Source organism: Cyprinus carpio, unplaced genomic scaffold, assembly GCF_018340385.1.
Source record: "Cyprinus carpio isolate SPL01 unplaced genomic scaffold, ASM1834038v1 S000006695, whole genome shotgun sequence".
Classification (NCBI taxonomy): domain Eukaryota; kingdom Metazoa; phylum Chordata; class Actinopteri; order Cypriniformes; family Cyprinidae; genus Cyprinus; species Cyprinus carpio.
Genome location: NW_024879307.1, coordinates 56,163 through 81,065, shown reverse-complemented (window position 1 = coordinate 81,065; position 24,903 = coordinate 56,163). Strand labels below are relative to the sequence as shown.

At 36.2% G+C, this 24,903-nt stretch overlaps 1 pseudogene; it reads left to right on the top strand.

Moving 5' to 3' along the window:
* Window positions 1-281: 281 nt before the first annotated feature.
* LOC122144489 lies at window positions 282-24,903 on the top strand (annotated as a pseudogene).

Genomic DNA, 24,903 nt, shown 5'->3' with positions numbered 1-24,903 from the left:
AGAGAAAAAAAGAGGCAAGAAAGATTTGCGTGAAGGCATTAGGGCTCGCGGGGTCGGATTTGTTGAAAATTCTTGGGACAGAGTAGTTTTGAAGAAATCGGCGAGGCTTCGGCTTTTCGATTCAATTATGCCATCTCTCTCCTCAGATCTGCTGTTAGTCCTGTGTTGAGTCACACATGCGGCCTCGGTGCACTCGCGATGTTCGGCTGGAGAAATAATTCAACATCACTTATGCTCTTTTATTTTTCCGCCCATTTTTGGTCTCCTGAAATAGAAGGGAAATGGAGGTGCTGGTGAGCTGGGTTTCCTGGGCTGAAAACAGGTCTAATGTGGCATAAGTGCTCCTAAGAGGATTACTGATGCAAACTGAGTGGGGTGTAATGCCCAACTCAAGCCACATCCATCTAGGAAAAACCTACCTTTTCATCATCCCATGTCCATTACGAGCACACTCAGAGAAATGAAATGTTTCGACACATTTTGCCTTTTTTTGCCTTAACAATATCCCGACCTACTGCCTCATGTTTTCCTTGAGAAATGCTCAGCATTACAGTTTCAAGGAGTGTGTAAAATCTCAGCTGTGAAGAAGTTGAACCCCAATAACCCTTTTGTACCTTGACCATTACAAACTCGGCATTAAGAGTAATTGTCCTTGTTCATGATTTCTATTAGTTATATAACTCTATTATGCATTAATGCTGTTTTTTAACCAACAATGTAAGCTATGTTACAGTGTCCATGCACACATATTCTTAACAATAGTTTTAAAATGGCATATAGTTTGCATATATTAACTGTTGTACTGTACATTAAATACAGATAGAGATGCTAGTTCTACTGTGGCAGGAATTAAAGACAGATGCTTTGCTTATTTCCATCCTCCACCAGATTGTCATGTATTCAGGTACAGTGGAGTAGTTTCCCTTCCAGTGAATCATTTTACATATTCACAATGTTCGGAAGAGACAGTAAGTATAACAGATGGCTTTCATCTGCCAGTTTGATATACTGTAAGATTGGTGCAATTGTTACCTTAAGAATCAATTTCCGCTTGACTTAATCTAAAACTTTATTTTTGTCTGTGTAACTTATTTTAGTCAGGTCGATTCAATCATATTAAATTGTGTCTCAGACTTGAATATTTGTTTGAACCACACAAAGCAGTTACCTGACTTTTTTTTTTTTTTTTACATTGTAGTATTTTTCCCCACTTACTACCTATTTTTATTTGTTTTTATGTTGTTTTCATAAATGTCAGTGTACTCTCATTACAAAACTTGTCTTGTTTCGCTCCAGATCCTCTGGCTGATCTTGTAGAGGCTGGGGCTCTAAATCTATCACTTAATCCCTCTTTACAGCTGATGGGAGTGAGACGTCACTCTATTGCCACTCAGCACACGGCGGGTAAGGATAAAAGAATGCCCCACTGGATATTTAGGATTAGAATGTCCTATAAGAACATATTGATTAGTGTCATCGCTAACAGCATGCAGTGTATTACACATGGATTAAGACATTATCTGCCAATGACAACATACAGGTACCTCTCAGGGTTTTTATTTGTTTAAGCTTCGTAATTCTACCCAAGGCTTGGGATGTATAAACCCACATAATATCAGAATCGACCAGTCTATGGGTTGTGTGGATGACTAGTAGACTATCGGTACCTTAGGACCAGGATTACCTCAGGTCAGAAGCTATTTTTCATTTGCACGGCATTATATGCTGTTCCTGGTTCAAAAATGGCTGAAAGGAACACAGCAGAATACAAGGCACAATGAAAAAAAAAATATTGAAATAAACATTCAATGCATATACAAAATATTTGATATTTTCCCTCCCTTTTTTCATTCACTGGCAGTTTGTATATTTTTCTCCATAGCCAAAGAGAAAACATCCCATTGCTCAAGTGCAAACGTTTATCCTAAGTTCTTCTTAAAGGGGTCATATGATGTGATTTCAAATTTTCCTTTCTCTTTTTGGAGTGTTACAAGCTTTTGGTGAATAAAAGATCTTTAAAGTTGCAAAGACTAAAGTCTTAAATCCAAAGAGATATTCTTTATAAAAGTTAAGACTCTGCCACGGCCCCTAAAATGGCTCGTTCTAACACACCCCACATCTCTACCTCAGTATGTGGAAAGATTTGCTTAACGCAGCCCAGATGTTCATGCAAAGAAAGAAGGCGTACCTTTTTTTCCGTTGCAGTTTTGTTGTTGCTCCCGGGCTGCCAGCGTTAGACGCGGGGTTGTTTCACTGTGAAAGCAAATTTCTTTGTTTGGCCTTAAAAAAGGGAGGAAAATATTAAAGGTTTTCCCTGGGGTTTGACCGTGCGGGCCCCGCTGGGGAAAATACAAAACCCCCCTTTGCATTTGGGGATCGCCAAAACGGCTTTCCCCGTGGACGAAGTGGCACCCACCCCGGGGGTTCGTCACGGGGTGGTTGCCGAAAGCACAAGGTCCGCTCCTTGTAAATCCCCCTCAAGCCCCCCGCGGCTCACCCCTACCCCCAGCCCCGCTCATCGGGCCGCGGTGTGGATGTTTTTCATTGGGGAAAGGGCGAAACTACTTTGTTTTTCCCTTCCAAAAGAAACAGCCAAAAAAACCCGGTTTTAAACCCCTTTTATAATGGTTTTTTTTTTTTAGGGCTCGTCGCCCCGGGGGGGGGACAAGGAATCCCCAATAGGTAAGAGTGTAAATTTCCGTCCACGCTTGAGGCAGGGGGCCCCAAAAAACGCATTGGGATACCCGCTTTTTCAGAGAGTTTGGACCTTTGTAAAAATCGACGGTTTTCAGAACCCGGGGCTAGAGGGAAAAAAAAAATGTACAGTATGTGGAAAATAATGTTTTTTTTTTAAACATAAACCACATAAAAAAACATTTCATTACACCAAATACACAAAATAATGTTTTTTTTAGGGAGCAAAATATACCCCGTTTAAATAAGAGTGTGTTTTTTTTTTTTTTTTTTTTTTTTGTCTGCTGTTGGGATATTTTGTAATGTAAGATCATTTTTTTTTTTCTTTCAAGGTATTTTCTTTAAACCGCTGATTTTCCTCAAAAAACCATACGGGGTGGGTTTAATTTCATGAAACTTCTTCTTTATAAACTTTTTTGTCAATAGAAAAGAAAGCCTCGTAGAACACAACTGGGAAAGAAAAACAAAAAAATTTGGGGCGGGGTAAGCTTTCCTCTGGGGAATTGCATGAATTTTAGCTTGTATACATATCTTTCACACCCTCCCCCCCTCAAACCCCCACATTCATTCTTCAATCACCTATTTATGGAAAAAACTGTTTTCATTTACACAACTTTTGTGACGAAATTTTGTATGATATTTGCTTTTTTTCGCATTAATAAAAAAAAGCACCAGGAGGGGCCTCCGTAAATTTACCGTACTGTTTTTTACAAAAGCAACGTAAAACCCAGAGGGGGTCAAAAGCTCTTTTTGAAATTTCAGCATCAAACAAAAAACTCTTTGCTTTAAATAAAACAATATTTTCCTGAAGGGCCAAAATTTGGGTTTTGCTTGGTGTTTTATCTAAAAAAACCGATTTTGGGTTTAGTTTAAAGGGATTTAAAAACTGAGCATAACACCCTAAAATGACCCTCTTTCCCCTGAGCATTTGTTCATTTTCCCCCCCCACAGTTTAAACAAAATTTTGATTCGTCATTTTTAAAAATTTTTCCCAAAATTTGTTACGCCCTTTGTAAACTTTCTTTACACTAACTTTTCATTGAGAAGAACGGGCACCTTGAAACAAAAACAGTCGATTTATTAGGAAAACCCCGACGAAAGTTAGGATTTTTTTTTTTTTCTTTTTTAAAAGAATAGACATAAATTTTTTTGGGGGTTTGGGTTTAGCCCGGGCTAATTTAACAAAAAGGTTGCAAAGTTCGAGTCTCAGGAAAGGGCCCGGGAAATTTTGGGTGGGGGGAGGGGAATGTAAAAGCGCTCTTCCCCTTCAATACCACGCCCGAGGGCCCCAGCAAGGCACCCAACCCCCAACTGCTCCCGGCGGGTGCAGCATAAATGGCTTTTCCCGGGTCCCGGGGGTTGGTTCTGGTGTGTGTGTTTACTGCGTCTGTCTGACTTTGGATGGGATAAATCCAGAGCACAAAATTTTGGGGTAGGGTTCCCCCTTTCTTGGTGTATGCACTTTACTTTTAAATTTAAATGACTCATCAAAAGCAGGGCATTTTTTTTGTTCCCGGGAAATATTGTTTTTTGAAAGAAAACTGTGTGGAAAGTGAAAGAATCCCAAAAGCTTACTCAAAAAAAACCTTACTAGTCGCCCCCCCCTTTCTAACAAATGGATCTTTCAGAAAAAATACGAAGAATTTTTCTTTTTCCTTTTAAATTTTTTCAAATGAGTGTATTTTAAAAAAGATTTTTGGACAAGGAAAAACAGGAAAGTGCCATGGCATTACAGCAGAAGCCCCCGGGAACGACCTGGAAAAACCCTCTAGTTACTAGAAAAGGCAAAAAAGGAGAAACGGGAAAAAGCACTAATCCAAGCACTCAGAAACCCAAACAATAGTGACATGGGTCTACCCCCAAACCCCAAAAAAACCCCGGGCTGTGCAAGAAAGCCCCCCTGAGGGCCATCCAAAAAACCCTTCCAACAGTGTTTTAAAGCAGGTTTTTAACAACATATACATGGGAAAGGCGCAAACAACCCCACTGGCATATGTCATTTGAGTCCAAAATGACAACCTGAGACGGGGGAAATTTGATTTAGGTTATTTTTAAATCCCCAAAAACAAGCACCGGCAAACAACCCCAAATAGGTCCTGAACAGGGAAAAGGACATGGAAAGAATAAAATTTACTGCCCAAATGACAGGAAAAAGAGTAGATGTCGAGAAAATTTGGGGGAACCAGGGACTGAATGAAAAGTTAGAAAGAGTATGTCAAGGTAGATTCAATCATGACTTTTAAACCCCCGCTAGAGGAATTTTTCTGTGATTCCATGGAAAAAAAAAGGGCATTTTGATCCACAAAATAAAAACCTGGAAAGCCGTCCCAAAAAGCCCCAAAAGCCTTAAGCCTCGGGTGGGAATTGAGAAAAAAACCACCCACACTATAAATTATATTTTTATAATATATATATATATATATTATAATATTAAAAAAAAAAAAAAAAAGAGGAAAAGGGCTCTAACAGTTTTTTCTGCTTGCTGCCTTTTACAAAAGACCCAGGCTTGCCCGGGGAGTCTATTCCCTGCACCAAATCTCAGTAGGCTCTGACTGCAAAGTTTAAAAGGATCCTTTGGGCTTGAGGTGCAAAGCCTTGCTGCTAGTTTTTCGTTTTGGAACCCGGGTTTTGCCAAACCCCCCTGCTTTTCCCACATGAAGGTATTTTACTGCCCACGAGGTTTCCGGGTCCGTGGAGGTGATTCCACACAAGATTAGCTATTTGCACACTGTCTGTTTTAGAAGGCAAAAAGATTGATTTTGTACTCTGGGGGCCCAACCCCAAACCCCCTTTTTATACCGATTGGACACAGTTTGTTTTTCCCAAAAGATTTTTTATGGTCAGATTCATAAAAGTGGACCCGCAGAAAAAATACTTAGAGGGCTCTAAAGTGAGAGGGCTGAAAAAGACCATTTTTGCTTACACACTGGGGGTTTGTCCCTCCCATTTTTCTTGCAGGCGGTTCATGGGAAATTAAGCTGTATTGTTGCAAACTTTCCCCTCTGACTGGGGACTCTCGGGAGGGGCTTTTTTAATTTTTTCATTATTATTATTTTTTTAAAAAATAAAGTGACCTTGAATTACGTATAAGACGGGGTTTTAATTAAAGGGATTTAAAGGGGTAAAGGGTCGAGTTTGTGATCTGTTTTTGGAGATGCCACTCGAGCAAATGGTGGGGTTATAGGTCATTGAAAAATGAGCAGCACACTAAAACAGATAGCTGTACTTTTGTGGGGCCCGGGAAGGAATTTTCCCTCATAACTGCAGATCAAATATTTACTTCATGAGTTTTTCCCAAAAAATTAATGCTTTAATAAATAAATTTATAAGGGGTGTTCATGAGGTTTTGGATGTGTTTTTTGTTCGGGAGGAAATGAGATTCATGGCTAATTCTTCCTTAGCCTTTCAGGGTTCTACAGGGGAAAAAGGACCCAGAAAGGTTCGCGTCCAATATTTTTGCCCCCTTTTCTTTTTTTTGATTCCTACAGAGAACTTCAAGACTTAAAAAGGGGAAAAAACAGCACAGACTTGTCCCACCCTTTTGAAAATTAATTTTCTGTCGGGAATTTCCCTAGGGCAAATTCATTTAAATTTGAGAAAGACTGATGCAACTTTTCTGTGGTTTGAAATGAAACTGTAAGGTTTGGGTTTAGTCAGACCAAAATTGTTTTATGACAATATGATTTAAAAGACAGAAAGTTTTTGATTTTTTCTACTGTGAGCAAAAATTTGAGCATTTTTTTTGCATTTTCAGTCAGGATGTTTATTCAAATTTCCATTTTAGGGTCAGAAACCTCTGTTGTTGTTTAGAATCAAAAACCATTGTTAACAACTTTTGTTTGGGATTGAAAAATGCAGAAAAAATAAAGAAGGAAAGACATTCTTAAATGGAATTTGAATCTTGCGTCTATAAAAATGTAGATTTTATCTATCTATATTTTCTTTAAAAAAACCAGAAGAAAAAAAAATACAAAACTGGGATGAAAAAACGTATAGCAAATTAAGATAAACTTTAAAGTGTCAGTTAAGAGGTTTAAGTTTTATAGCGAAAACTGAGAAGTTGGGAATGAGAATGAAAAAACAGCCCCCGGGGTGGTGTTTTTTTGGGCCCTGCGGTTTAAAAAATCCCCACAAGAAAACCCGGGAGGGTGGGCTGGTGGGGACTGGGAGGTGGAAGGCTGTTAGAAATTTTTTGTTTTTGCACAGGACCCGGGTTGAGAAAAAACTCTGGAATCAGACGATGCGATGTTTCCTCCTGGGTGGGAGCAAGCCTGGGTTTCCCCCCCTGCACAAAGCATTCCACCGACAAAGGAGCCCGGGACCTAACCCCCATTTACTATATTTCACTGTCCCCCACAAAATACCCCAACCACAAAACACACTCAAATGCATCAATAGAAGGCATACCCTCAAAATTTCACGGTTTTGTGTAAACCTCAAGGTGTACCTAGACCTTTAAGATTCATTGAGGGGATTTATTGCGTGCCACCTCAGGGGTAGGGGAACTAGATTTTCAGTTTTAAAAAGGGGAAGTGGTTTCTGCACCATACAAAACCAAACGAATTGGGAAAAATAATGGGTGTTCTCAAACGGTTTCACAAAAACTTTTCTTATGTGCCTTTTGGTCAAAAGATGTCAAGGAAATTACTTTAGAATTTGCTCGGATTTAATTGTATTTATTTTCTTTTTGGGAAAAATTTAGTGACTGATAATTTTAAATAGGGCCTCTAATTATCGCATGCATTTTTGATTTAATGCAAGTGTGTTTTGAAATGTTAATCATTTCATTTTAACTGAACATTATTTTTTTTTTGAGAATTAAAATATTTTAATTTAATTTAGGTTAATTTTCATGCGTTTTTTTTTTCAGTTAACAAAAATTTTTTGGGGATTTTTTATTTATATTAAACATAACACAACACACTATTTATGCTATGCCATTTTGCTCTGTTTAATAAAATGAAAAATTTTTATAATTTTTGTATTATTATATATATATATATATAAAAAAAACAGAAAAAAATTATATTATATATAAAAAAAAAAAAAAAAAAATTATATAAAACAAAAAAAAATTATGAAAATTTGATAAGATATGTTTTCCTTGGCAAAAGACTGAAATGTTTAAAAACTAAAAAACTAAACTAAAAAAAAATTAAAATTTCAAAAAAAAAACAAAAAGATAAAAATGAAAAAGCCATAATTTCTAAAACGTCAAAAAAATGGAACTGAAATTTAAATATAATTTTTTACAATAATAATAATAAAAAAAATAAATATACAAAAAAAATATTTAAATTTTTAATTTAAATTTATAATTATAAAATTTTTTTTTAAACCCCTTAAAATTTTTAAAGTAAAATTGAATGATTACTTTTTTTTTACACCCAAAAACTAAAATTTGCCGCTCCCTTTTCAAATGTCCCCTAGAGGGAAAAAAGAAAAGAAGGGAACCCCTTAGGCAACTTTTAAATTTTTTTTGCCCATTTTTTTAAACAAAAATGGGTACCCTCTGTTCCCTTTATCCACAAACAGATTCAGGTTTTTTACCGAAAATAAAATTTCCAAAATAAGAACAGAAAACCCTTAAAAGAAAAAACCTTTTATTTCCTGCCTTTTAAAAATTTTGCTTTTTCTTAAATTTTTAAATTTTTTAAAGATTCCGGAAAACCCTTTTTTTATTCCTGTTTAAACAGTTGGAATTTAAAAATTTCAGCGCTTTGGGGTACAAGGTAACCTTTTTTGGCCCCAAAACCCTTTATTTTTAAAAAAAAACCTTCAAATAATCAAATCTTGATCAAATACACCCCGGCTACCTCCGCAGTATTCCCTTAAATTAGGGGGCCCCAGTTTTTAAAAAAAATCTAATTATTTTACCAGATGAAAGGGGGATATTTTGGTAATCTGGGCCCCGGGAAAAATTTTTAACTTCCCCTAGGTTTTAATAAAAAAAAAATTCCAAAGATGGGGTTTATGTCATCAGCCAGGGCACCTGTGTCACTTTTACCTCTCCGGATTGCACAGGACACAGGTAGAATCAGGGCTAACCAGCTGGAAATTAATGTGTCATTGCAACCGATATGCAAAATCATAAGAACCTTTAGAAAATGAAAAATTCAAATGATGTTTGCGCCGAATGCAAATGCCAAGCAACAGGCAATTTTTTCAGATGCACATTATTTGACACCTCTCGGCTAGAAATAGTACAGCGCTATTGACGCATGTTAACACACATGAATTTGACTGGAAAAGAGACAGTCTTTACACTGGTAAATTGGAGGAGATTGGTATTGACCTTCCTTTTTGTTGTCACCAAAACAAAGTCCTTAAATACTTTGTTTTTTCCGTTTGCATATTCTTTTTGAAGATCTAATGAAATCAGCTTAACAAGAGCAGTTTTTCTACTCTCTGTTGTATTGCCTGTTGAAATTGAGTCATATCAAGAGGACAATTTCCATTGGAAAAAGAGCTAATAGGATCATGTCACAACCATAAACCATGAGATTGCTACTTATTTGGTGGAAGAACATTGTATGGAGATTGTTTCTGGATGGAATAATAGTAATAATAATAATAATAATATAATAATAATATTAAGGAAATTACATGATTATAAAGAAAAAATATGTCCTTTATATCTTACTTCAATTTTGTTCATTATTATTAACTTTTCTATTATATATATATATATATATATATATATATATATATATATATATATATATACTATATATATATATATATATATATAAATATATATATATAATGTAATTTGTTCCTGTGATGGCAAAGCTGAATTTTCAGAAGCCATTACTCCAGTCTTTAGTGTCACATGATTCTTCAAAAATCATTCTAATATGATGATTTGCCTCTTAAGAAACAGTTATTATCATCAACAGTTGTGCAGCTTAATATTTTTTGTGGAAACCCACGTTTTGTTTTCCCACATGATTCTTTGATGAAAATAATGTTAAAAAGAACAGTATTTATTTGTAATATTTTATAGCATTATAAATATCTTGTTTGACACTTTTGATAAATTTTATGCATCCTTGCTTTTTGAAAAAAAAATAAATGCATTTCATTCAAAGAAAAGCAAAAATGGAGTTCAGAAACTCCGCTCCTTTTAGATGTTAATTTAAGAAAAAAAAAAAAAAAAAAAAAAGGAAAAAGTAAGGCAGAGAGTATAGCAAACATATTTCAGATGTCTGCTTTCATTTTATCTGCAACACTCAGGATTGAAGTGTTGTAAGCTTATAAGCAGCTCTGATGTAGAATCTTGTACTTTTGCCATACAATGCATCAGAACAACATCTGTCACTCATTCAGCAGGGGATGAGAAAAAAAACTATTTAAGACATGTTTGCCAGATAAACTTGGAAATCAAGCTGGCTGCAAGTCAGCAGTGTGAAACTTTGCAGTCACATATTTGAGAGAGAGCTAAGCTTATTAGTTTATTTCTTTATAGTGGGAGAATATTGACCATCTTCTTGGCCTGGATGCTGGGGAGGTTGGACTGGCCTCGCTGGAAAACCTTGCCGTCTCGCTGATCCCAATTTGGAAAGTGTGGAGTCCACATGCCGAACATCTGCGAGGATGGCCCTGCTCCACATCACTAATAGCACACCAGCAGTTCTAGATACATCTCTTCAATTAGAGAAGAGAGAGAGAAATGCAGGCATACTTTACCACAGAGGACTTATGAATGCTCTGGATGGCCATGCTGATATTAATATTTTATAAGGTTTTCGAACTTTGTCACATCAAGTCAGACTTTCAGGTTTTCCATTTCATTTTGATTTGGACTTTTTTGGATCCCAAATACTACAATTTTTTTTTTTTTTTTTTTGCTTACATGGTATGTTATTTTGTGGCTATTGCACCACCTTGTGAATAAATCAAGTGTTGCATGTCTTATTTACATAAGCAGAGTGACATTCATTCCCTATCACACACATGTTTGTACTCCTAAGGCACTGAAAACAAAATGGGCCTGTTTGAATAGTGTTTGCTGTGCAGTCCAGGAGGCAGTAAAAATACGAAAATCCAGAGTGCTTAATTCACTTATATTTTTCTACCATTATAATGAGGACATGGTGTAATGCTGATAGAACTTAAGGAAGTTCTTTTGTTTTGTTTTTTTTGGCTGATTGTAGTGAAAGAGCTGTTCTGTAGTGTCAGTCGGGGTTAATATTTGACTGAGCCTTGGTGAGATGCTGCTTCTCACTTAGAGAGAGACTGAAAGCAGGGGAAATGGAGGCTTATGTTAATAAGAAAGGCACCTTAATTAAAGCTGAAGGAAACAAGGGTGCATCTCAAAAACACAGGCAACAGTTAGACTAATGCAGTAGCAGGGGTGTTTGCTTATTTGCAGATACGGTCAAGAATCACTGAACGTGCCATAATAAAAATGTGAAGAAAACAGGACAAATGAATTCAAAAAGTGGCCCATATGGCAGATGGGTATATAAAAGTCATTCTTAAAGGTCTGCAGGAGCCACAAAAGCCGCACAGCTGCAATTTCCCTTCCGTTTCTTTTCCGCTCAGCTGTGCTCAGGTACCAGGTTATCAAAGTAAGTAACAATAGTCCAAAAAGGTTTATATGCACCACCTCAGGCAGAAAGTGTATCATTCAGTTCTCAAAATATTTACTTGCGCAGCAGGACTGGGGCGTTACAGTAAACAGAGACCATATGCGATAGCAGCATAATTATGTCAAGTACGCGGAGGGCCTCTAACTGGTGGAAAGGGGTGGGAAATAAAATAGAAAAAACAGGCCTATGATAAAAATAACCCGGTTTTTGTTTTTAAATTTTTTTGACGCCTTTATACTGTAAAGATTACACCATTTCGAAGGTTGAGTACTGTAAGAGTTGTTATGTTGTTGAAAGTAGTCTTTTACGCTTACTAAGGCTGCATTTAGTTGATTAATATATTTGTAAAACCTTTTAAAAAAAAGACTGATTTTTATGTTAAGATATTTTAATGTAGTTATTTCAATATATAAATGCAGTGTTATTAATGTGATTGGCAAAGCAAAATTTTCAGCAATCATTACTCCAGTATTCAGTGTCACATGACCTCCGAAAATCTCATTTAATTGCTGCTCAAGAAACATTTCTATTATCAGTGTTGAAAATAGTTGTGCGCTTAATGTTTTTGAGGAGGAAATGTTATCGTACTTTTTTACTGTTGAGAAAGGAGAAGGCAAAAAAAAAAAAAAAAAAGCATTTAGTTGAAACCAGTATTTTGTAGGTGACATGGATTGCAAAAATTTCACGTTTAAATGGGTTTGCATGTAAGTGTCTTAGCAATATGGGAACACAACAACCCTACAATGATAAAAATACATTCACTCGGAAACAGTATGATGTCATTAATGCGCAGGTCCCCGCCGAAAAATGTTGACTCAGACCTGTCCCATATTAAGGCATACTCGTCCGTACCGTTTAGTTGTACGTTGTCCTGGCCATTTTCCTGTTCTTCTCCATTGCCGATGCAGGTGTGACGACATCAACAATCTCTCGTACGCATGCCGAAAGTAAATTTTGTCATCTCTTACGTGTTCACTATCTACACTCTCCCTTATAAGGGATTTGATGGTTTTCACCCACCTAAATCACTTGGGCGGGAAATTGATAACCAAAAGTATTTGCAGACATTTCAGGGAGATGCTAAATGTCGTTAACTGTTAAATTTTTAATACATTAATTACATTGTTGCGGACAAAATATCGACCCCAAACTTTTTGAACAGTAGTGTATGTTTTCACTCGAGAGCTGGGTGGTTTTTGAAGGAGGCGGCGTGGATGATTGTAGTTGTTGGCTATTGTGTATTCTTTGTTGGTCAGAACGCGTTGTGGACATCAACAGTTCTGTCACACAAAACTGCCATGCACGGTTCATATACGAAAGAACCTGCATGCAGGGAGACCCTTGAGATTATCAGTCATGGTGCTTTATAAGCTTGTGTGGCAGCACAATAGGAGGCCTTCAAAGAAAATAGCGATGCTCCGCGTTTCATCCTTTCCTATGTTCAGTCTCTCTGGAGGTCTGGAGGGAAAACGTGTTGAGTGTGGACAGCAACAGTTTGAGGGAATAAGCCATTGTGACATCCCATCTTGTAGAAGAGTTGTGGAGTCAAAGACATTCAAATCTACTACACGCATATCATAAAAACAGGCATTTACTTGGAATCGTGTAAAGTTAAAAGAAAACCGGAAGCATGTAAATTGCATTTCTGTAAATGATTTTTGTTTTCACAAAACTGAGCAAAAGAGTGAGAATGATTGTCTGTGGTAACGGACAGATAGAGCTTAACTTGTTTTGAGCCTGAAATATTCTTGTAGGGTATTGTAGCTACTACAAATATTTCTGCAATAGTCTCAGTTCATAGGCACTGTAATGGAAAGTTCTGATGCTATTCTTAAAGGGATTTCCCCATTATTACGTTCTTATCATACCATCCCATGCTCCATTCCAGATCTGGAAACATTTGACTGATAGTCCTTTTTACTATGATTACTTGATGTATTTTTCAGTTTATGAACACAGTCACAATAGAGGGGCTCTTCTTACTAGAGAGGGACATGCTTTTGTGCCGATGCATCCCATTTAAGTGTCAGATTGTGTCAGATCTCTGAACATTTCTATCTCAGATTGATGCCTAAAGATAAAGAACTGTGATAATCCTCTCGGAATAAGTGTAAAACGGTGTCGATGGAGTCCCTCGAGACGTGGCCAATTTTTCTGCATGGTGTGCATGAGGGATAAGCTTCTTAGGAAAAGATACTGCCCAGTCGTTGTTTAATGAAGTTAAGAATTGATACAATAAATGTAATGTGTTTGATAGCCTGCCAAAGAGACACCATAGATGCAGAGTTTGAGCGGCTGCCCACGAGAGCTGAACTAATGGAGCATAGCGCAGCACGGCACTTTCTGGCTCAGCTGTTTAGTCAGACTGTTTAAAAGTCTCCACCCGTTTACTCTGAAGATTTGACGTGTTAGGTAAAGAAAAACTAGAGCTCTGTTCAAAAACCTAGTGATCTGCCTATAGAGGCAGTATATTAAGACCTAATTTATAGTAATAAGGACTATATTTGTTGTATGCTATTTAATTTTAGGCTTAATTCAGCATTAGCTTAGATTTACATGTTAATGTCAAAATCAATCACGAGTCAAGTTTTCGGCTCTATTGTTGTGAGTACCCCCCATTTTTTAAGGCAACCTCACATGAATCCATCGTAGCAATCCTAGAAGAGCTTGTATTCAAATAAAAGCATTGCTTTTTGGAATTTGCATATTTTGGTGTTGTTTTAGTAAAAATATGAGAGACATAACTTCTGCTCTCTTTTTCTGCTTATATGTAGAAAAACACATTTACCTGGTTGTAAAACTACTGAAAACAGTTTTAACAGCTGCTATTTAGGGCTGTGTTTTTTCTATACAACAGTGTACCTTTCTGCTTTACCATAATATATGCAATAATACACAATATAGTCACACAGGAGGTGGAGTAATAATCTGTAGTTAATCATCATTCAGTCTATGTCACACTCTGGGGTACTAGAGCACATACAGACATGCACACTCACTTTTATTCTTTTGATAAATTAAAAGAGATGAAGTACACTTGTATTACATGTTAGTTGCATGTTAGCTTGCTTTTGCTCAAGAGCAGGAAATGTGTAATTCCATGTCATACTAATAAGAAACTATGCTTCTAACCACAGGGTAAGAGCTGAAATTCCAACCACACAACTTTGCAATGTTTTTTGTGGTTTGTTTGAATCTATGAATTTGGGGAACACCAAATCATGAAACTGTCATGTTGATAATTGAAAGAAATTATGACCATAGTTGGCTAACAATGCTTTTGGGAAATGCACCACAGATTTACCTTCAAATTTAGCTAATTTAACATTGAGATTCAGTCAGCAATAGCTACCTTTCAGATATATCTCTTGGGTTAATAATTGAATCACCATCCTGTCAGTCAAAGCACCATGTTTTGACCGCACCACAATTTACTAGGACCAGGGAACGACTGATAAATTTTACACTCTGAGTACTCTGATCCTTACAAATTTCTTATGAGGCAGTTAGCTCAAATCCTTCAAACACCAGTACTGAATTTAAACTCGCTTTTATACTCAGTCTTTCCACCAAACCTCACATCCTGCATGTTTAAAAACTGAAGTTCTCATGTAGCTTTCCTGGATAATTGAAGAACAGCCAGCAGGGAATCTGTCAGATGCCTGCCATAAATGAGAGGCTTTGGGTTTTACTTCATCTTTGAGCTGAAAAGAGAAAGACAGTAAAGACACATCAAACTGAGTGGAAGGGGAAAGAAACAAAGCAAATTTAGAGGGGAAATAGTAGCTGAGGACAGTAAATGGCCAGACATTAAGCCCAATTAAGCTGGGTTTTAGTGGAAAGGGAAGATTTATGCAAATGCTTTGCAGTCAGGCGTTGGTTGTGGCTGAAAGCCTGTGCGGTAGTGGTCCACTGTGAAAGGGTTTCAAAGGTAAACAAATATTGTGTTGCCAAAAAATTATCCACTCCTCCTCTGAAAAGCTGTATGACTTTAATTTCAGCAAATTTATTAAATTTAGTTTAGCTTTTACAGGTGGAGTTTGTGTATTCATTAAAATGGATATTCTGTAGTGATATAACCATTATTTGTGAGGATATATTTACATTTGTGGAGAATAAATGTTTTTAATTTGAAACAGACATTTTTTTTTTTTTTTTTTTTAATCTCTGAATCTCTGCGTGTGTGTGTACATATACAGATATTGGCAGTTGTGCATCTGGGGAAATTCAGTAACACACTAGGCTGGATGGCTGTTTTTGGAAAACAGACAAAAGTTGGACTGTTTACCTTTGCTGACTTTGGGCGAGATGTTACAAGAGAAAATGGTCCATCAATCAGAGGTGCTCTGGGCACTGGGCTCTAAAGCAGAGAAATGAGGCAGAGGAGACTGTGCCAGCAGCCATTTCCACTGCTGCTTGACGGGAAAGCTTCCACATCCCTCCCAAAAATCATTTGTGAACACAAAGTGGACCGTCCCCTGAAAGTTGAAGTTTCCGAGCAGGACTGGAATGAGAGGTCTTTGCTATCATTTCTTTATATTCAGTCCCCCCCTGGTTTCATATTGGACTGGATAGAGCAGCAATGGAAACTTAAACATGTCAATAAACAGGATTGAATCGATTGTTGCTGGACCTCTGTCTCCACTGCTGCTCCTCTGCCCGTCTCACATTAATAATGTCAGTCATAAAGCAGCATCATGCTGAAAACCTGCTTTGATGCTGACTAGTATGACTACTTTAAATGTCATATATAATACTTAACCTTTTTAAATGTCTCTTATAAGATATTGGAATTGATTATTACGTTATCAAGTTGCATTTATGAATTTGACGTGCTGACACACAGTTATGTGTGTTTAATACCATACTTTACAATAGTAGTGGTAATGTTTGTGTGTTGTCTGATTATATAAAAGGATGTTTATATCTATGCTCCTTTATCCCGTTTGACCAGCGTCTGCTTGTGAAAACACTGGCTGTCTCCAGCCTTAATTACAGCTGTATGGTGTGCGGCGTCCACAGCTGCAGCTGGCAATTACTGCACGCCCACATTGCTCGGAGAGCCCTGCTTTGATTCAGTACGGAGCCAGCTGAGATCAGACTCCATACGCAGGCTGCTAAATGAACAGCCATGTGTTACATACAAGTGTGGCCCCTAAAGGTCCCTTCTCATCAGAACAAGACTCACTGCTGGAGAAATTTGGTTGATTTATAACAATAAATTTTAACGTCAGTCTGCCTGATGAAAAGATCATTTTATACCAGCATGAATTTCTTTATAGACTGGTAGGGGCTGCTTTAGTTAGTGGATCCCGATAACCATGCTGTTTAGATGTAAATCTTTTGAGTTAAGCAGAATGTATAAACTGCTCTTTTCAATATAATGAAAGAGAATGGTGCTATCAAGCAAGACTTTTAGTGAATAACAACTTTAAATTAAACCTGTTTCTTACACAAAGATATTGTATGATTTTAAAAGACTTGAAATGTAGCGGATGTGTTATTTATACTATTATTTGTACTATAGTACTTCAATTACTTATATTGCTTTATATATTAATATTTATTTATATTAGCTTTTATTTTTAGATTTTCAGTAATAATTGCATTAGTTTTAGTAATTTTGTTGTGCTTTTTCATTTTTATTAGTTTAGGTTTTTCTAAATATTTCTGTTTAGCTTTTTTTTTTAATTCCTGTGTTAGTACTTAAGCTTAAACTTAATTTAAGTTAGTTGCCAAAGCAAAATTTTTAAATTTTAATTTTTTTTTATTTTATTTTATAATTTTATTTTATTTTGATATATTTATTTATTTTTAAAATTAAGTTAAATATTTATATTTTATTTAAGCTCTATTCAATTAACAAAATAATAATAATAATAATAGTTTTAGTTAACAATAACAACATTGTTTGGAGCTTGACAGCAGTCTAGTCATTTTGTCTAGACAAAAGGAGCTAAACATCTGCTAAATGTCTTGTGAAAGAAATCCATAGAGGTTTGGAATTGTATGTGGTTGAATAAATGATGACAGAATTATCATTTTTGTAAGGAACTATCTCTTATTGATGGAGACATCAGCCAGCATCCCTTGTTGGGACCAGAATCCAAAACACAACATATGCTGGAGCCCAGCTATATGGGCTTTTCACAGTGCCAAGAGTCTTTCTCACATATCTTTTTTTCGTTGTCTCTGTTTTCAGTCAATCCAACATTTTAAGCTTTGTTTTTATTTGTGGTAGTGATCTGATTTGGCGTGTTAGCTAAAGATTGAAACCAAAAAACATTCTGAACAAAAGGTCAGAAAGAGTTGGTCCCTGAGGACTGAAGCGAAAACCTCAATTTCTAGATCTTTCATGACTGTTTTTTTTTTTTTAGTCTGTTTTTTGAGTCACTGGACACCAATTTAGAGTTCTTCTTCATCCGTCTGTGCTTTTTGTTGATCCATTTCCTCCTGACATTTTTTTTTTTGTGGTTTTGTCTTTTAATTTTGAGTATTTCATTACTCAGTCCTGTGCGTCAGCCTGCAGAGTACCTGAATAATAGTCTTTTTGTTACTTTTACTTGAAGAGAGAATGGTCTATAAATAACAAATTGCATTTTTTATTTTTGAGTGGCTGTACTTTATGTAAGGATATTAAGTCCAGTTTCAGAAGTTATTGCTTTTGATTTTGTCTTCTCTTATCAATATTGCCCATATGGAGCAATTATTTTAATATGATGATTTCATTGTGTAGGCGGATATGTTTCTCAGAATGTGGACTATTCATTTTCCTCTTGTTTGAGGAACAAACGCATTGCATGATAATGCAGTACGGTTTGTAGAACTGTCTCTCGCTCTTGTCAAAATTAATATGACAGGAATGAGACAGAGAAAACATTGTTTGTTATGCCACCGAATACAAATGCCCACTGACAGAATGATAATTGTCAAATTTTGGTTTTAATCAGCGTCTTTTTTGGTTTTTCATTTGAGTTGGAAAATCTTCTATGAAGATTTGAATGCGTTCAGAACTTTTGAAGTTTTTTTTTTGACGCTTTTAAAGTGACCTTTTCCCAATTAATCCTAATAAATCCGCGTCTTAAAAGGCATCTCTTTGAGGGATCAAAAGGTTCATTTTTAAAGTATTAATAAATCAAAAAAGAAACAAAGGTTATGTTTTTCCGAAGATTGTAGCTTGTTGTGGCCTCCTCAATAAGAAAATATTACATTTTTAATTTGTCACTGGTGTTTTTTATAGGTCTACACAAGATACGGGAAATGCTATACTTTCAATGGGAACAAAACAACCTCCAGGAAGACTAAGCAAGGAGGGATGGGAAACGGGCTGGAGATCATGTTGGATATCCAGCAGGATGAATATCTACCTATCTGGAAAGAGACAAGTGAGTTATAAAGCCACACAGAGATGATTTCTAGTTTGAAAGTTGCAAAGTTATTCCATATTTTATGGTGCTCAGATCTGTTAAGATAAACATGTTTAAATTCAAGTTTATTTGGCTTTGTGATGATGTTTTTCCCATTTATATTGATAGCGGGATATGTGAGGCTTATCTTTGTGTTATCGTTCATATTGCTTGTTGTGCTTTCTTACCCTGTCTCGCTCATCCTCTTGTTATTTTTTGCAGATGAAACATCTTTAGAGGCAGGAATCCGTTGTTCAGATCCACAGTCAGGATGAGCCGCCCTACATCCATCAACTGGGCTTTGGAGTCTCTCCGGGATTCCAGACCTTTGTATCCTGTCAAGAGCAAAGGGTATAACCCTTCAAATTACTCTTTTTTTCAAATTATTAGATTTTTCAGTCTAAGTTCCACCTATAATGAAATCAGACCATCCAAGTACAGTACCATCTAGTCACATCAACATTCCCCCAATTGTTAGATAGCTTAATGGTCTAGTATTCTATCATTTACTCACCATCATGTTGTTCCAAACCATACATGTTTTTTTTTCTACAAAAGTAGATTTTTAAAATAACTGTTACACAGCTCTTGCCATACAGAATTCCAGAGAAAACATGCTGTTTCTTGTTATATTAAAAATAGGAGCCAGTAAGCAAGCAATTAGCAGAGGAGAATTTCTTTTGCAAGTGTGAAACACACTCAGAGTTGAGAAAGTGACTGGCAGTTGAAGGGTCACCAAGCTTGGGAAGTTGAACTAAAAATGTTTATATCACAGTATTTCTATATAAATTCAAATGTCCCTAACTGACCTTTAGTAAACTGGCTAGTAATCTGAACTCTGACCTATCTGTGTGCTATATGATATCAAGTTTATTTTTTTTATTTTTTTTTTTCAGGAGAGTATATTGTATTTAGTATATTGAATAACTAAAATTAATAAACTATAGTCCTGAAAGATGAAACAGAAGTAGCAACCTTTTTTTTCTGTATTGTAACATCCAAGTGAAACCGATTATTGTAAAATAAAAAATGTAGGTTGGGGACTTGGTCCTATCCATCAGTTGTTGACTGGATGGCGGCAGATCTGAATGCAAGCTTGTAGGGTGGGTATAAGTGGACTAAATGATTGGAGAAGTCCAGCATTTTCCATGACTGACCATTTTGATAAAATATTTACGAAAAGAAAAAAATTGGAACATATGCATGGTTGAATCTATCCAAAATATAAACAATAACATGCATTAAGAAAATAGATAAGGTGAAGTGCATTCAAAAGTACTTTTACACTACAAACACAACATTTTGTCCTTTAAATATCTAAATGTGGGCGAAATGCATTCTTAAAACTGTCAGACTGGTTACACACGATCAATCCCGTGCTTAAAAATGAGCACTGAATGCAATATTCCTTGTTTCAAAGGCAAGCCACTCATTAAGCTTTCCTTCTGTAAATCAAGCCACATACAAATAAAATTGTGCTCTTTTGTCAGTCACTTCATTTTTTATGCTCTTTAAAATTGTGAGAACACTGCTTATTTGCATACTTAATTTGCATGCACTAATTCTCTCTTTCTTTCTTCTCTCTTGCTCTTACAATCTCTCTCTGTCTGTCTCGCTCTCACTTTATCTCCCTTGTTCTCTTCACTGCCCTCCCTCTCTGTGTGTAGTTGACCTACCTGCCCCAGCCTTGGGGGAACTGCCGCTCCACCAGTGAGCAGATGATCCCAGGTTACGATACCTACAGTATCAGCGCCTGCCGCCTGCGCTGCGAGACTCTTGAGGTTCAGCGTGTGTGCAAATGCAGGATGGTGCACATGCCGGGTAACGCTACACCGCTGCATTCATTTCCCACTCAACCTAATCAGCACGCTAATGTATTCTGCTAATTGCTAAAATACTAAATGAATAAACTCTTCTCATCTAATTTGCTCCAGGCAGTGGAGCCGAAAGCTTAATGCAAGTCTCTAAATTAACTTACTACTGTCTAGTCACACAATACGAGGAGCTGGGGTAGTTTTATTTGGCATTTGGAGGGAAAATTCAGATGATCGCAGTCCGATAGCAATGAGGAACCTTGGCTTGCTAATTCGTTACACATTTCACTCGAAGCAGTTGAAAACCACGGAAAAAAGCAAAATACCTTTATTTTCTCGACAATGTATAGACTTGTGGAATCTCTCTGTTCCCAGAAACCTCTTTTCTAATTAACTCCACCACACCTGAGTTGTTATCAGTGTGGCTTTTCAGAGATCATGTGACTGTTGGTGGCCGGGCTCTAATGGAAGCTCTGTGCTTCTCCTTTAATGTTCCTAAATCAATCTCCCATAATGCAAATTGAAAAGAGAGACTCTTCCAAAAGCATTTACTCAAAGGCCATTTTCTCTTAGGTGCCATGTGTATTCCTCGAACCGTTTTGCTCTTTTGATGGATTCGGGTGGCGAGGATTGTGTGTCGATGAGGGTTTGGGTTTTAAAGACTTTATAAATGTGCCTTTGGGGAGGGTTTGGATCAGTCCATTTTGGGTGCAATTAGGCCTAGACTGATGGTCATGAGGGAGGCGTGGTGAAAGCGAACCCATCTCCCTCAGTCACACACTGCCTTCCATCATTTTAGGATGAATAACAAAGCAGAGGCACGCTGTCTCTTTCTCTGCCGCTCATGCTTTTTCTTCCTTGGCTGGCGGTGAAATAACAGCAATCATTTTCCTCGTGATTGATCAGAGTCATTATGCATTTTGTTTCTCAGGAGATGCCGATATCTGTACTCCCAGCAATATCAAATGTGTGGACAAAGCACTTGGTAAGCAAGCATTTTTCATTTTTGCTAACGCCCTTGAGTGTAATATCTCTGGAGGTAGTGGGCACGAATAATTAAATCCCAGATAAACAGATGTTTCTGTGCGAGGTCTGGGGTGGGAGACACGGGATTACTCAGTCAGTCCATGGAGGAGAATCAGTGCTTGGACATCCCTTACAGAGCAGCATTAACCTGGAGATTCCCTGCAGTGCATTACCCCTCTGATACCCTCATGGCGTTATCGCCCGCTGTAGGTGTCTTGTTCCACTGATTTTATGACACTCGTAAATGGAGCGACTCATGAAAAGTTGATGATGAGAGATGTATCGGTACAATTATGATAGTCCTTATCTAATAAGCCAGAAATTTAATTATCTCCGCAGTCAAAAGGAAACCCGACCCCATTTAATGGGTGGTTGAACTAAATCCAGATATATTTTGAAAGAATGGATTGTCCTACCATTCATTGGATTGACTTATTCAAATAGTCAAAATGAAATCTCTACAAAGATAGGTTACTTTAATTATTTATTTTCTGATTTATTTTCTGATATCTAAATATATCACATGCATAACAACACAATATAACCTATTAACACATTTTAAAAAGGTGCTTAAAATCTGATCTAAAAGCACTGAGATTCATATATAACTTCAAAAAGGTCACAGATTCAGGTTAAAATCAGTAAGATTTTTTTTTTTTTGTTATTAAATACTGTTATTCATCAAGGATGCATTAAATTAATCAGAAGTGAATGTAAATGTATTTATAATGTTACAATATATATATATATATATATATATATATATATATATTTTTAATACTTTCATATATAGTTGGATAGATATTTTAAGGTTTTAAATTTTTTTGTTGTTTGTTTGTTTTTTTTTTTAAATATCATTGATAATAATGAGAAATGTTTCTTGAACACCAAATCAGCAAATCAGATGTGACATTGAAGACTGGAGTAATAGCTGCTGAAAATTTAGCTTCGCCAACACAGGAATAAATTACTTTTTAAAATATAATAAAAATATATTAAAATTGTAATATTACAATTATAATACATAATATTTATATAATTTTTATTTTTATCAAATAAATCAGCATAAGAGATTGTTTTAGAAACATTAAAACATATTTCAGACCACAAACATTTGAATGGTATTTATACATACTTAATATGCACTCTATATGAAATATGATGATACAGCTTAATTTATAAGGCTGTTTAACAAAATATTGCCCATCTTAATAACTTCAGTGTAGCTAGCTGTACTAGTAGCTTGTAGGGGTGCCTAGAGACTTTTTTAAAAGGTAGTTGAACTTTAAATTATGAGAAGCTTGATCAATTTCAAAGTACAGGAGCTTCCCCAAAACTGCTACATCTGCATGTAATGTAAATCAAATAGGCGATGTTGTGACTTGTCTACTAAATTTTATTCTAAAAAGAGGGAATTAATGTTAAATATGTGGTGTATTCTGTGTACACTCTGCCAAATTTATAAGCATGAGTGTGTGTGAGTGTGTGTGCTCTCTTCTGGATGCCCTTCAGAAACCAAATTAAATCTGAACAACATGCTGAGTGTGTTTCAAGCATCTTATGGATGATTATTTAGCACTGGTGTTATCTCTCCACATTAGTTTGATGAATGAAGAATGGCTGTGCAGGTGTGGGCTGGAGCACCTGCTCTCTCTCTCTCACACACACACACACACACACACACACACACACACACACACACACACACACACACACACACCACATAAAATCTGTCTGCTGCTCTAAATTGACGTGTGTGTCCTCTTTTGCAGCACTGCTACAGACAAGTTCAGGTGACACCACATGCTTTGTGTGAAACTCCCTGTAACCTGACACGCTATGGTAAAGAGCTGTCCATGGTTAAAATCCCCAGCAAAGGCTCAGCTCGCTATCTGTCTAGAAAATACGACAAAACTGAAGACTACATCAGGTGTGGCAACCTTTCCACCTTCAATATAGTTCAAAACAGATGTAATACTGCACTGATTCTGAAAATATATGATTTATACACAAATGTTTTATTGTCCTTTTGTTTTTAGAGACAACTTCCTTGTTTTGGACGTTTTCTTTGAAGCTCTAAATTATGAAACAATAGAACAGAAAAAAGCTTATGACGTTGCAGGATTATTAGGTGGGTCTTATGCTTCATTTTTCCACTTCATTCAATTTTCAGTGCACCTAAAACATGAAAGCATTTCTGAGCTTAAATCGATAGGAATTAAAAATTATTTATAATTTTTTTATGTACATTGTCTTATTGTGAAGCAGTTTATTGGTGCACATTCTTCCCAAGAAACAAAATGTTTGACTTTGTATAATTTGTATAATATAATACTTATTATCTATTATTTACATTATTTTTGTTATTATAAGAACCCACTTTTTCCCCAGACTTTCTCGGAACTAAATGACTTCAAATCATTTCAAACCACACAAGCTATGTGGATTACAACCCTAAAATCTTGTTGGCAATTTTTGTACGATATTTATATACCATTATAGTATTTCTTAATATTTTTTAATTAGCTTTTATTATAATTTTAATGTTCATTTTTTATTAGTTTTTTTTTATATTTGTATTTAGCTTAAATGTATTTGTATTTCAGTTTTTATTATTTTAATACTTCAACTTTTTCAAGTTGTTCATCTAATATTTAATAGCTTTATTTCCGATCTTATTAAAATTAACAATTTCAATACTTTTAGTTAACACATATAACAACGTTTCAGTCAGAAATATGGCATATTAAATAAGATGTGTTTCAAATGACAATTTATGTTGAAGAAAATGTGCAAATCATTCTTACTCATTCTTATTTGTATCTGTTTTCAGGGGACATTGGTGGGCAGATGGGTCTTTTTATAGGAGCCAGTGTGCTCACCATCTTGGAGATTCTGGATTATGTATATGAGGTAAAACATGCATTGTTGGGCCCCCTTTTCCAATTCCACATCCATATCATTTTAACTAATAGCTCTTCTCCTGCAGTGATTTTTTTACATTGTGAGCAGAGTATTTCCCATAAGAGCCGATAAGACCGGGACCTCTGAGCTGAGCTGCAGAATTGCTGATGCTGCTAAACTCTGTTTATAGCCCTCATTTGTCCTACTTTCCCTCCTGCCCTCTTCACCCTGACTCCCCCTCACTTTCCTAGGTGATCAAACACAGGTTGGAGCGTTTGCTCAGATCACAAAGAGAAGACAAAAAGCAAACCCAGCAGCAGCAACAGGCCAGCACAGTCGCCACAGTAAAGCTGGAGGAAATGAAAGTTAAGGTGAGCCACATGCTAATCTCTGGAGCGTTAGTGTTAGGATGCAGCATAGATCAACTAAATAGGAACAAAGCCCAGAGGGAAATATAACATCAGC